This window comes from Parus major, chromosome 2 (genome assembly GCF_001522545.3).
Source record: "Parus major isolate Abel chromosome 2, Parus_major1.1, whole genome shotgun sequence".
Taxonomy (NCBI): Eukaryota; Metazoa; Chordata; class Aves; order Passeriformes; family Paridae; genus Parus; species Parus major.
Genome location: NC_031769.1, coordinates 62304347 through 62317133, shown reverse-complemented (window position 1 = coordinate 62317133; position 12787 = coordinate 62304347). Strand labels below are relative to the sequence as shown.

The 12787-nt window shown below is 41.6% G+C and overlaps 1 protein-coding gene across 32 annotated transcripts in view; it reads left to right on the top strand.

The window, feature by feature from the left end:
• ATXN1 (ataxin 1) overlaps positions 1 to 12787 on the top strand; it is a 383486-nt gene that overhangs the window by 18631 nt on the left and 352068 nt on the right. For 13 of the 32 annotated variants that reach the window (XR_004495922.1, XR_004495923.1, XM_033512068.1 and 10 more), the window contains 4 exons: positions 4071 to 7901; positions 10151 to 10287; positions 10461 to 10559; positions 11425 to 11505. The exons of 4 other annotated variants lie outside the window; for them this stretch is intronic. The gene's annotated coding sequence lies outside the window, so the exon portion shown is untranslated. Of the gene's footprint in view, positions 1 to 4070; positions 7902 to 9716; positions 9850 to 10150; positions 10288 to 10460; positions 10560 to 11424; positions 11506 to 12787 lie in introns of all 32 variants that reach the window. 15 more of the 32 variants (XM_033512049.1, XM_019005375.2, XM_033512046.1 and 12 more) reach the window with 10 other exon arrangements.

Genomic DNA, 12787 nt, shown 5'->3' with positions numbered 1-12787 from the left:
CCTGCCAATATTCCTTAGATGGTAAAAGAAGACAAGTTAACTCACAGAATTTAGTTGTTTCTCAAAAGACTAAATGGGATCTATCACAACTCCCAGCCTGCTGTTGTTGGAGAACAAACTGGTTGCCAGAAAAAGGCTTTAGATGTCAAAGAAAGTTCCCAAGAGGCATTCAGGAAAAGCAGCAATACCTATGCTACTCTTATTAAATGAAAGATATACTCTACCAGCAAGCAAACAAAGTCCTGTAATCATGTGAAACTGGCCAATATGAAATGCTGTGTGTACAAATATACATACGCAATATATATATATGTACCCTGGGTATAAATTGGTAGGCCTTTAATCTGAGTTCTCCAGAATCACAGCAATAAAACAGCTGTTTTGCTGTCCCAAGAAAAGCATAGAAATGAATGGAGAGGGAAAGGGAAGGAGAGAGGAAGGGGAAGGGAAGGGAAGGGAAGGGGTAACAGGCAAGGGGGAAAGGGCGAGGCCCAAGTCTTCCTGCTTTGCACACATCACAGCTTTTTGGCAGAAAAGGAGTGCTGTATCCTGACAATAACAGAACAGACAGTTCACAGCAATGAGCCAAATATTTTTGACTCTACCACACATAGGGTCATAGTGACAGTGTGGGGAAACCAGTGACATTTCATGCTACCAGAAGATGAATACATAGGTAATTATTGTAAGATTTTCTTTCTGTATGAAGACTGAATCCAATAATACTTAATACAAGATTATCCTTAATTTTATTTTTCAGTAATACTTTATGCTCTCTTCGTTCTCTTTAATCTGCTGTTGCATAGGGATTTTGTGCTTTGATTTTATTATTGCTTGAGACATCTAGTAGTGAACAAAACTTCAGTCTTTTGCAGAGGAATTGCTGGAAATACTGCATTTCTAAGCAATTCACATTCAATACTTTAGCAGTCAATGGGGCTTCATAAGAACTTTCACATAATGGCATAGCTTGTTTCAGAGCTTAGTGATACGCTTGAGCTGTTCCCCTTGCCACAGCATCACTTTGATGATAATGCTACATAGGATGCCAAAAAGTGCAGGTAGCCCGGTTTTGCTTCTACTCTTCATTATCCCTTTAAGAGGAATAGCATGCTGCTGAATAAGTGCATGCCTTTCAAGTTCAAGGAATGTTTATAAGAGGTAAAATCTTTAGTTAAAGTACCTTATCATAATTCAGGGCAACTGTCATTTGAAAAAGGAGTATACTGCAATAATATGTATATTTTAGACAAATGCAGAATATGGTGTGTGTACTCACTGTTCCAGCATAGTTCTGGGTCTACAGTTTTGCAGAGAGAGTATATGGTAGAAAGAGGATTTGTCTCCTGCCAATAGAAGAGCAAGTGAAAGTGATGTAATACTTATTGTGCATGTCTTCAAAATCAGTGTGGTTCACTCGATGGAATCAATTAGGTCTCTCTGCAGAGTGACTTTTGTAATGGAGGCCTCTACACAAATACAAATTATGACTAATAAGGCATTATACAAATCATTATTAATAAAGTAACAAACAAAAATTTTCTTTGCTAACATCCTATACTCTTTTCTTCTTTAAAATGGTCTCAGTGATAATCATTATTAAATTGAACCTCAGAGTAATTATTTACAGCAATACTGCCAGCAGATGTTGCCATGTGCAAATTACTTTTCCCCATTATGTGACAGTGAAGTTCTTGTTCTTGATCAATATTGTCATTCATACTTGCATAAATTGAGGCCTTTTTTCTGTCAGTTTAGCCATTCTTGCTTGGGTTTTCCTTCCAATGCCAAGTGTTTTCAGCTCAGGTTAATACTTTTTGCATTTCTCTGGAGTAGGGTTTTAAGGTGTGATTTAGCATTCCTTTGCTTATTTTCAGCCTTTCCCAGGCCCAGGTTTTAATGCTGACATCTTGCATACCCTGTGAAAATAAGAGTGCTTCACATGTTGTCATGTTCTGCCATCACAGCTGGAATCAGGACCAGCTTCAGGCACAGATAAAGGAATCTCCTGACTCCAGTCATCCGTCCTCCTCAGTGACTGCCTGTGGTACCTGTGCTGGAGGAGATGACAATGAGCTGTTTGACCACTCTTTGCTGTCTGGCCATCAATTCTTGTCACTGGTGACTGAAGGGGAACAAAGTGAACAAAGCAATAATTAGTTTGTGTGGGCTGGGCATGGCTCTCCCTTGCAGCAAAAGTCACTGATGCTTCTCTTGAGAGGTGCTCCTGGGGCTGTTGAGAGCTGTAGCACAGTGCTACACTGGGTCTTAAAATGTAAAATAAATTGGTTTTGCAGCTAAACAACAACCATTAGCCTGTCAATGCTTGAATTCAGCTAAATGCCAGGTTGACATGAGTAAATGAAAGCTATTTTTGAGTGGTTCTAACCAGGCTGTAAGCTGTTCCTGACTCCTTGGAGCATTCTAGGCATAAAGTCAGATGGATGAATTCTGGGAAAATGATTACATTCATTCAGAAAGCACATTAGAAATGGGAAGAGTGGGGGGAAAAAATTAGGAGAAGAATTTAGGGTTATCATCGGCTTTCTGGTGATATATATGTTTGTATAAAGGTTTATGACTGACTAACTGCTGACATGAATAATTCTTCAAATAGCTCTCATGCAAACATTATATACTCTACTGTTATTTTCTTAGTAACCTGGTGAGGGACATCTGCAGTTTCTGGAAAACTGAAGTCATTTGCAATGAAATTGGCAAACTAGGGCAGGGTTTGATAAACAGTTTAGAGGGAAAAAAACAAGGAAGGGTAAGGCCTTAAAACATTTTTTCTTTTCCAAACAATCCTCTTTAATTTTTAATTTTAGAAGTGACCCTCTTTCACTTTTACAATGAATTTTCAAATGTAGGATCTTGTAGTTAGATTTAAGAACTGCAAATGCATTCCACAGAATTTTTTTCTCTTATTTGATGTAGAGCCTGAAGTGAAAAGTCCATTATTCCATCAGTTCCAAAGGGTGTGAGTTTCAGAAGCCAGAACAGGCTACTGAGATGGGAGAGCAGGGAAGAGTGGAGGCAGTGATAAGCTCAGCACTAGCTGTTGGTTGACACTACAAAGATTGTTTTTGTCAAGGGAAGAGGTGGAAATATTCCCTCCCCTTTTTTATTTCTTGTACTTTAAGCTTTAGGCCACACTGGCACTCCCAAATGCTTAAAAGCTGTTAATTTCAGCATTCCTCTTTCCCTCCAAGTTACCCTAAGAATCATGAGGCTGTTTCCTAACAATATGCTTTTTCCTCTCCAACAAGATAACTTTTTCTCCAACTGGGAAGATGGCAATACCCAGACCAGATGCCTTGTGAAAATTTCTCTTCATATACATTTTGAGTTTTCTAATGTTAGGGACACCCTATATTGGGAATCTTCAAACACCAAGAAAGACCAGAGTCTTTGTGGACTCTCAGCTATGAAAAAGCTGTGATATTTTTGTAAGGTAGACAAGGCATATCCATAATTAAAAAGAAAGGTCTGTTTTTGATTTTGTTGACTGACATCCTCAGCAGTCAAATGGTTAGTGGGATACTGTGGACTTATAGATCCTTAGGAAAAATGTTCAAAAAGGATGTATATTAGTCAAAACTGTTAGACAAAGAAGAATGTACAAACATATAAGAATATATTTAGGAATGTGGCCACCAGTTATACATCAGTGTTAATTAAAGTGAATACAGAGTCCTGTATGTAATACAGCCTAATGTTTCAGACCTACCCTAGGCACACTTGTGTCTTCACAAAGTACTGACCTGGCATCATCAGCTTGTCAGCTCAGATTCCAAGAGGACTATGGTAAATTCATGGATTGAATATAAGCAGGGAGAGAGTCCAGAAGTTTACCCACTGCTCCATCTAGTGCTTGTTTTCAGTATCCTGTAGGATCGTGAAATAGCTTGTTCTTTTGAAGGCTGATATGGATATGCCTAGGAGCAGCTTAGCTGCTGGAGAGCACTTGCAGTCTACTGACTTCCTAATTCATGAGGACTATCCATCAGAAAGTCTTCTCTTCAGCAGCCTTTCTATTTTTATTTTTTTTTTTCCTTTTTGCCTGTCAGCCAGCAAGTGCTCACGAAGAATGTTTGAACTGCAGCTGCAAAGCAGTGATCTTCCAGGAACTGTTACAGGAAAAGGAATATGGTAAAGCACGAGACTTACCAATTGCTAGAGCTGGTGACAAAAAAACACAGTATTTGTGACAAGCAGACTGGGTACTGATTAATGAGTTTCATATTTAACATGACTGTTTATTGACTACAGTAGCTTGTTTCTACCAGGTAAGTATTAAATCATGGGATAATTATAAGTATTTTGGTAGTGTAGTCAAAGGCACATTATATTGAGGATAGAGGAAGGAATATTGCACTGGTCAGAAATGTGGGGAAAACATTGTTTCAGACAGGTTGTGCCCACTCTAGTAATTGAACGTGTCAAGGAAGATTTCTGAGGATAAACAACCTTGTCAGGAGTTCAATTGTCAGAACAGCCTCTGGCAGTAGTTACACTGGCCAGCTAGCACTGTCCCAACAGCCCCCAGGCACAATACAGAGGACACTCTGGATCAAGGACCATTTAATAGGATATATGATGACATTCCATGCCACTTGACTCCAGGCACGTTTAATTTCTCACTGCAGAGGAAGTCAGAGTATAACAGTGTTTTACTGAGGATTGTGATCCCTTGTAGTCTCAGGCTGAGAGCTTTGGCTCAGTAACTCCAACTCAAATAGCTCATGTTTTTAGCTCTGGGCATCCAGGGAGTGTAACAGGAAAGGTAATGGGTCTCACAGCTAAGTGAGAGTAGCACTTCAGAAGGAAGTTTTTAGTGCCAGCAGGACTTTCTGCAGCAGGGTTGTACTCTTTTGATTTTTAAGTGTGACTCTAAGCAGCTCTCAGAGATGCTATCACCTATAACCATTACCTTCCATATCACTAACTGGCTTTAGTATCTTCCAGAATATAAACAGAATGAAAATAATGGAAGCAGTCATATCAGCATACTGTAGTATCCAGTCACTACGTATCGCCACAGAAAACTAAATGCTCTCATGTGGAGGAGAGAGAATTTTCCCAGTGCTGTCTTTGCAAATATTTTTCTGAATTTGCTTATGTTTACCTTATTCATTTTCCTTCCCCACTTTCCTCCAAAGCAAAACAATTCTTATTGTGAAAACTGCCAGAGAGGAGGAACAGATCTAGCACCTGAGTTGTTCAAATATTAAAAATAAAAGATAGCCTGTTAAGTACAAAGCACAGAAGGAACAAGAGAAAACTGTATATAAGGGGAGTGGAAAAGTGATGATAGTGGGCAAGTTTATTCTCCTATGTATATATCAGTCAGGTCTCTATTTCAGAACAAATCACTCCACAGAACGAAATTCCAGGCAGAAGGGTTAATGGGATAGCTGTGAGCGAGGGTACCCAGGGGTCACACACGCAGATAGGACATTCTAGCTTGTCTCTGTCCTCACCCTCTGCAAGATAGTGTCAATCAGCTGGAAACACATCTCCAGAGCTGGCTGCTTCATGGTAAGGAGAGTTTGTGACCAGAGCTTATGTATGGTTTCTTTGCAGGAGAGCTCTGTTAATATCCCTGACAGGATCTCTTTATCCTGTGCCTTCCTAATCTGCAAGTCAACAGGAAAAGAGAGGGAATTCATTGTGCTAAATTGAGTTCCTGCTGTGTGTGATCGATACTGGCTTTACTTTGTAAAGTCGCCTCTTTGTTTTATCTAAACTTCATGTTTTGTTTTGCTTTGCTTTGTTTTTCAAATGAAGGAGAGAAATAATATTGTTATTGACATTCTGGGAGGGACTTTTCTATCCTAAAGCACCCTGGTATCCAGCCCTCTCTCCTCATTAATCCTGCCCTTTCCCCATGCCTGCTGCTCCCAAACCTTCCCCTGCACATTAAGATGTAGAAGCCTTACACCAATTGGGATATTTTCCGTATTTACTTCTACAGTCACTGAAGTCTTTTTTCAGTGTTTGCTGACTCTGTGCTGGGAAAACATGGTTTCTCTTGATATGCTGCCTGAAATAAGAACTCTTGGCTCCTCAAAGGAAACCAGCACTTCTGACTGAAGTTAAAAAGAGGACGACTTGTTTTGAAATGTAAAGGTAACATTGAAAAACAAAGGGACGTCGAAGGCTCTTGGTTCATTTTTTTCTCATTTACAATCCTTCTGTACCCTTAGTACTACAGTCTAGTACTAAGACTAATTAAATGTAAAGTTCTGTATATGTAGGAAGTAATGACATTATTTACTGACCCTTTCTGGCATTAAGCTTCTTGAAGTCATGCCAAACCATCGCATTGTGCAGCACAATTGTGCTCCCACCATTCAGTATTTTGGCTTGGTCTGAAGTGCGCTGAGAGAGACAGGCAGCTAATGCAAAGCTCTAAGGAACAAATTTAGTTTCATCATTCTGGGTAACATTAAAAGTGAGAACAGAGCAATTTAGGAAACAGTGCAGCTTCACAAGAGAGAGCTCCCGAGAGCTGCTGCAGCACACTGTCTCAGCACTACAGGCTGTTTATAAAACAGAGACTTATGCAACATAAAACCATTTGGATGTTGAGTTCAAATGCCTCAAAACTGGAGACATCTCAGTTCCTGCCAGCTACTCCTGTCTATCGAATATTAAGGCTTATTTGGGAATTTGGTCTAGGTGTGTATTTTGTGTCTCCCCGAAGGAGGAGCATATGTAAGGCACTATGTAGGGCATAGTGGTCAACCGTGTCTTGCTTTTTGTGAGAAAAGCGTTTGTCCTAGCTGTTCAGACATTGTTTTGAAATCGGAGGATCTTGGTAGTCTAGCAGCAAGGACTGATATTTTAAATGGAACATTCTTCTTCAGTGTGTAAAGAACTGCAGTGCAGCAAGGACAGGAAAAAGCCTAGTGACTCCTCTGCATGCTGGAGAGAAGGCAAACTGGGTCATAAGGAACAGTATCAGGAATAGAAGAACAAAATGAGGAAGGGAAGAGAAAGAGACAAAATTGGTAAGAGGGGAGAAGAAAGACAGACTCATGAAGGGAGGAACTCTGACCATGCCCCACAGGGACCTCGAGCAGCACTCTCAGCAATGAGCTTTATGGACAAACACAAGTGTCAGCCTCAGCCTGACCCTGCAAGCTCCCACCAGCACAGGATCCTGGCTATTGCCTTTCCTTTAGACAGATGCAAACCCCCATAAAAGCAAAACCGGCCCCTGATCCTCTGATTGTTTTGAGTATTTCTTTCCCTTGCTCTGAACTCTTAATTTCAGCATCACACAGATTATTTCCCTTCGATAGAGGGGACTCTTGTAGGAAAAATCTCTGAGGAAGATGGCTGGCATTGCTTCCTGTGGCAGAGTTGCCTCTGGTGTAAGAGAAGAAGCAAACTGATAGTACATACATCATTTTACTTCCCTTGAACTTGTCTTTCTGTATTCTTGGAACTCTATTTTTTTCTCCCGTTTTTCTTCCTGGTGACAGCGTGAACGAATAGTTATTCACATCTTTCTTTTAGCTGGGTATCTTAGGAAACTGACTTAAAAGGGACGGCGGCATAAATACAGCACGCACGGAATATTCTCTCTTCCTGTTCAGAAATTCAGGGGGGAGGGAAAAAAAAAAGAAGCCAGGATTAAACACCTGACCTCTCCAGTGGCAATGCTGGGGCAGGGAGCGGCGCCGGGAGAAGAGTTCCGCGGGGCAGGGTGACCCCTGCCGGGGTTCTTTGTGCTGGAATTCCAGGGAAAATCCCAAGGCTGGAGCAGCAAGCTGCACTCAAGCCTGTGTGCTCAGAGGAGCTTGACTACGTGTTACAGCATCGTGCACCGACCATTTCTTCATCATGCAAGCAGGAGGCTCCAAAAGGCCTCCCCACACACATTACCTGAGGTAAGGGCTCGCTGCCTCTCACAGGGCATCCGTGGTTTAGAGCAGGGACTGGGGGGCTGTCCCCGAACAGCAGGGGTAGGAATACTCTGGCCTGCACCTAAACTGAGCACCAGCGATGCTGACGCACTCAAACATCTGTAGCTCCGACTCTGTTCACCTGGTTGTTCAGATGGTTCAAGTTCAGTCTCAGAAAGTTGGCTGCCCTCTGGTAAAGATAAGGGATTCAATTTAGGCAAATTACTCCTATGGAAAGAGGTCCATGATGGTTATGTCTGAGGAGGGCAAGCCCTGGCTGGGCTGACCTCCTGAGATGCTTCTGCCTCCCCTCCTAACTCAGCCCTGGCATGGAGGAAAAGGCATCTTTGCTTAAGTCACCCATGCCTAGACTTGTGTGTCTCTCTCCATGCATGGCTAGCAGAGAGAGATCGCCACTGATGGGGAGACCAGTGCTCTCCTCCACAGTTGCTATGGTGTTGTGGGCTTCTATTGCTTAGCTGGTGCCTTTTCAACCTGTCAAGGGACGGGGAGTAGTGCAAATGTGACTGTGACACAAGTCTGTGGAGCTTAGTCATGGGAGCTGTTGAACTGTGCCCCAAGGGTTTTGGTAAGAGACCCAGCAGTCAAACAGGAAAAAATCTAGTACTTGAAGGAATTTTAGAAGCACCTGGCACCTATTTGCTATCCTGCTTTTTTTTTTTTTTTTTTGTGCAGTTAGCCATGGTGAGGAGCCCTGCAGTTGTCAGCTACATCTCAGTGTAATTTTATACACAGGAATATTCACAATGTACTGTTCCTTTGAACTAAGTCAAAACAGCAAGCTGTTTCTTTGCTTAGAAATGTAATTTAGTTCTCCCTGCTTAGCTATTCTCTTAAGCATCAAGAGACAAGTCCAACATCCACTGAAAGTAATGGAAAGACATGGATGGTTTTCAGTGGGAGTTAGATCAGTGTTCAGTTAAACACATAATTCAATAAGGCAGACTTTAACTGTTTCTCTTATTAATAACACAGAAATTAGTTTACTCAACAGAGACATTTGGTCTTTATTTTAAAATTATTTCCAAATGCAGAAAATATTTAAACTGTGTGCCCAGACAAGAGTTTGTATCTTCTATTGCAGGAAGAGGCTCAGCAGCTTATTGTGTCAAAAAGCATGAAATTGTGGGTTTCAGCAGATCCTCCTAATAAAGGCAATAAAGTTGTGAAGATTGTAAAAGGAGAAATCCATGTGGTTTTTTTTCTTAAGTTTCCTTCCACTGCTTCTACACAGTGTTCAGCCTCTTCCAAAAAGCATCCTAGAACAACTCAGAATGTTATTCTCCCTGGTCTAATGGGGTCAGGCAGACAACACAACAACCCCTTCACAAAGCATGTACCAGGCTACCTTGCTTTAACATGCACCCTGCCCCAATAGATGCACATGGAAAAGTTACCTGCTCTGGGCTTAAGTTCTTGGGTGTGCATAGGAGGAATAATTGAGTAGTGTTTCACTCTGAAACAGATTTGTGCCCTCCCCAGGTAAAGCTGACAAACTAGACAGCATCACTTCTCAGCTCACCAATTGAACTACACCATGCCTCAGCTTCATCTCAAATCTTTGATTCTAGGAAGTTTATCTGATAATAGCAGGCTATAGGTAGCCTGCTATTAGTCCTACACTTTCTGTAGCTTTTTCCAGGGTATCTTTGCTGTATAGCTGATTTGAGAGATTAACAATCATGTGTGATCACACAGATGAGCCAGGCACAACCACGAGTGGTCCTGTTACAAAAAGGCACCTTTCCTGATACTGTGCTTTTCTCTCTGTGTCATCAGGGGTTTAACAGGCTTTGTGCTGCAGGGAGTTAAAATTCTTGTTCAGGAAATAATGGAAGAAATGGCCTTGGCTGCAAACAGACGATCATTTGCCCTTCAGAAACTATGACAAGGCACTGGGAAACCATTAGCAGTTGAGTAACTTCATTGCCAGCACAGGCAAATAACTCTAACTCAAAGGAATGTCTGTACGGATGTGTGTATATGCATACAACAGTTTTTATTCCATACTTCGCCAGGTAGCCTTAACTAAGTGTACCTAAGAAAAAAATTCAAGGAACGGTTTGGGTTAAGCACATAGTGAGAATGTACCTTCAGGGCTCTTACTTTTCCTATTTCTCATGTTGTTGGAAAATTTTGAACCAGCTAAGTATAGTTTCTCTATTTTCTAAGGCTGTTTTTTCTTTTTCCTGTTTCTCCATTGTTCTTTCCAGGCAACACAGGGTGATTTTCAGGTTTTCGTCTCTACTGCTAATATAATTTTTTTGCAAAACATGCCAACTGGACCAGGCCTGGAGGTGGGCTGAAGGAGTAGGCTCTATCTAATGGACTGCCTTTCTCAGCTTCTCAGGTGGGATCCCAGCTGCTTAGGAAACGAGATGATCTCTTGCTCCTCCCCTTAGTGATTTAGTACAAGTCTGTCAAGAGAGGAGAAAGCAGGAAAGCTTTTTTTATTCCTGAGAGTGATAGGAGAACTGCCACAAAGCTGTAAAAATAGGGGCTATCTTTTAATCTGTTCTGCAGTGCTTGGTCTGTGATTTGAGAGAAGAGTGGTCCTGTGCTACAGCTGGATTTCCTTGGCTGGGAAAGTGGAAAGGAAGAATGTATCACCTGTAGCTGAAGGTAAGAAAGTAAAAAGCCAGGCTAGGAGCAGGGGTGGGCATGATGTGGGATTAGTGAGGAAGGGAGGTGGGCAGAGCTAATGGCCCAAATGGAAGTGCGCATGGACGAGGAGGTGGTGGCAGGGCTGATAGCAGAGAGACTGCAAATGGCATAATTGCTTTACTTGTTTTTTGGAAGAGCCGGCTATAGTAAATGTTTTATGCCCATGAAAGGTAGGACATAGAGGATTCTAAAATCAAGAGACTGACCAGACACACAACTCTGGAACAGAAACAGTCGTCTTCCAACTCACCTGTGCTCTGTGTATCTCAGCCCATTAGTTGTTTTCTACATTATCATTTTGGTACTAGTTCTGTCTTTCCCTTATATGTGCAATACTTGTCAAATAGATGATCTTGGGGCCTGTTATCACCTTATTGTCTGAAGATCTCACCTCTCTGCCAGTCTCTCTGCACACTAAGTTAAAATTCTTAGGGTCCTATCATGTTTTTCTACTGCCCCAAGACCCTTCTGGTCACAGCTTTTTCCCTGTGTGCTCCTGCTTTTGTGTCTTCCTGTGTGTTTACAATATGTTTCCAATCTCCCGATCCCTAGAGAAAGGGAATCTTTTCATGGAACCACTAAAGAAATTAGATAAATTTCATAATGTAATAATAGTAAGTTAAATTTGATAGAATCATGATAATGTATGTGTGCTTGAATTTAGTGACTGGCTTGTACCAGCCTCTTCCTGGTTCTTCTCACTTGTTTCTTCTAATTAGTGTGTTGTTACACACAGATTAGACATCTTTTCCCAGGTGAGATAGGTAGCAGCAAGACTCAGCTGTGCCCTGTGATAAATCATTTACTTATGCCCTCAAAAAAGACATTTGCAGGGAGGAGGACATTTGCAAGAGGAGCTCTTCATATTTGCAAGACAGACCCGGATTGATTCATTGATACAGCTGTAAGTTATCAAGACTTGGTGCAAGTGTCCTCCTCAGTATAATTGTTTGTGGTGTCTACTGCAGTTATTTTCTTCAGCAGCAGCCCTGGCTCAGCATCTAAAGGTGAGGGCTGAGGGTGTCTGTACCTCCTTGACTTTCAAAACCTGGGCAGTCGTTTTCCATGTGTTTCCCTGTGGTTTGGTGAGCAGTTTCTGGGGGAGAAAAAATGATGTGCTGTGTTGTGGCGTTTTGTTTAGTTCCTCTTCCCTAACCTAGAACAAAACAACAAAATGCGCAATGCTCTGTAATGAGGGATGGAAGTAGGTATTTGTCAAAAACATGTAACAGTTCCTTCTGTCTTTCTACCCAAATGTGATCAGAAGATTACTCCAGTTATCACTGAATTTAGTAAATTTCTTCTGATGTCCATGGACTGTAAATCTTTCGCTATAAGGACAAAAAAAAGACTGTTCCAGAAGTTTCCTTTCTTGTGAGTATTTTTAGAGTAATCCAGGCTTTCAGCAAAAAAACCTGGACTTGCAATGTCTATGAGATGAATATAAGACCTACTGTACTGCGGTTAATCAGGTTTTGGTAGTAGGCTGTACATAAACTGTCTGCATTAGCTTGATTTATAAAAAAGTAGAGGGTTTCAGGTGATAAAGCAACAAAGCTGGAAAAATACACAGCAGAATTAGATGACCTGTTTCTTTGCTTCAGCAGAAGGCTTCACGTCCTTCACTGTAAAATCACCCGCTTCCTCATTTCCAGACTGATTTTTTTCCAGCCTAGCTGGGGGTTTCTGCAGTGTCTTTCCCAGGGCATCTCTCTGGAGAGAGATTAAAAACTTCCAGCAGGATATATTTTGTTCTTGGGGTGACATTTTGCTGCTTGCCTTCTGCTTTTCTTTCGTGCATGGAGGTGATGGACACCAATACCAGTGAAAGCCTAGAAATAATGATGTGCTAATAACCTCAGAGCTCACTCATGAGAGAGTGTTGTCTGCAGTGAGAATTCCCATTTGTTGGTGAGTGATGTGTCTGTGGAGCTTGCAGTGTTGCTGTACACCCAGCAGATGTGGGGATTTGATAACGACGTCCTGAGGATTTAGACTAGTTACTTTATCACTGCTGAAGAGATTTAAGAATGATTTTGTTAAAGCTTCGCAATCATAATAGCGGTCTCTGCTGCATACAAATGAGCAGCCCAGTCCTAGAGCCCTGCTGCTGAGGGTAGCACTTAGTCCTGAAAGATGTGGTGATTATGTGATTAGCCAGGAGGCTGAATTCTGCCATTTTCTGT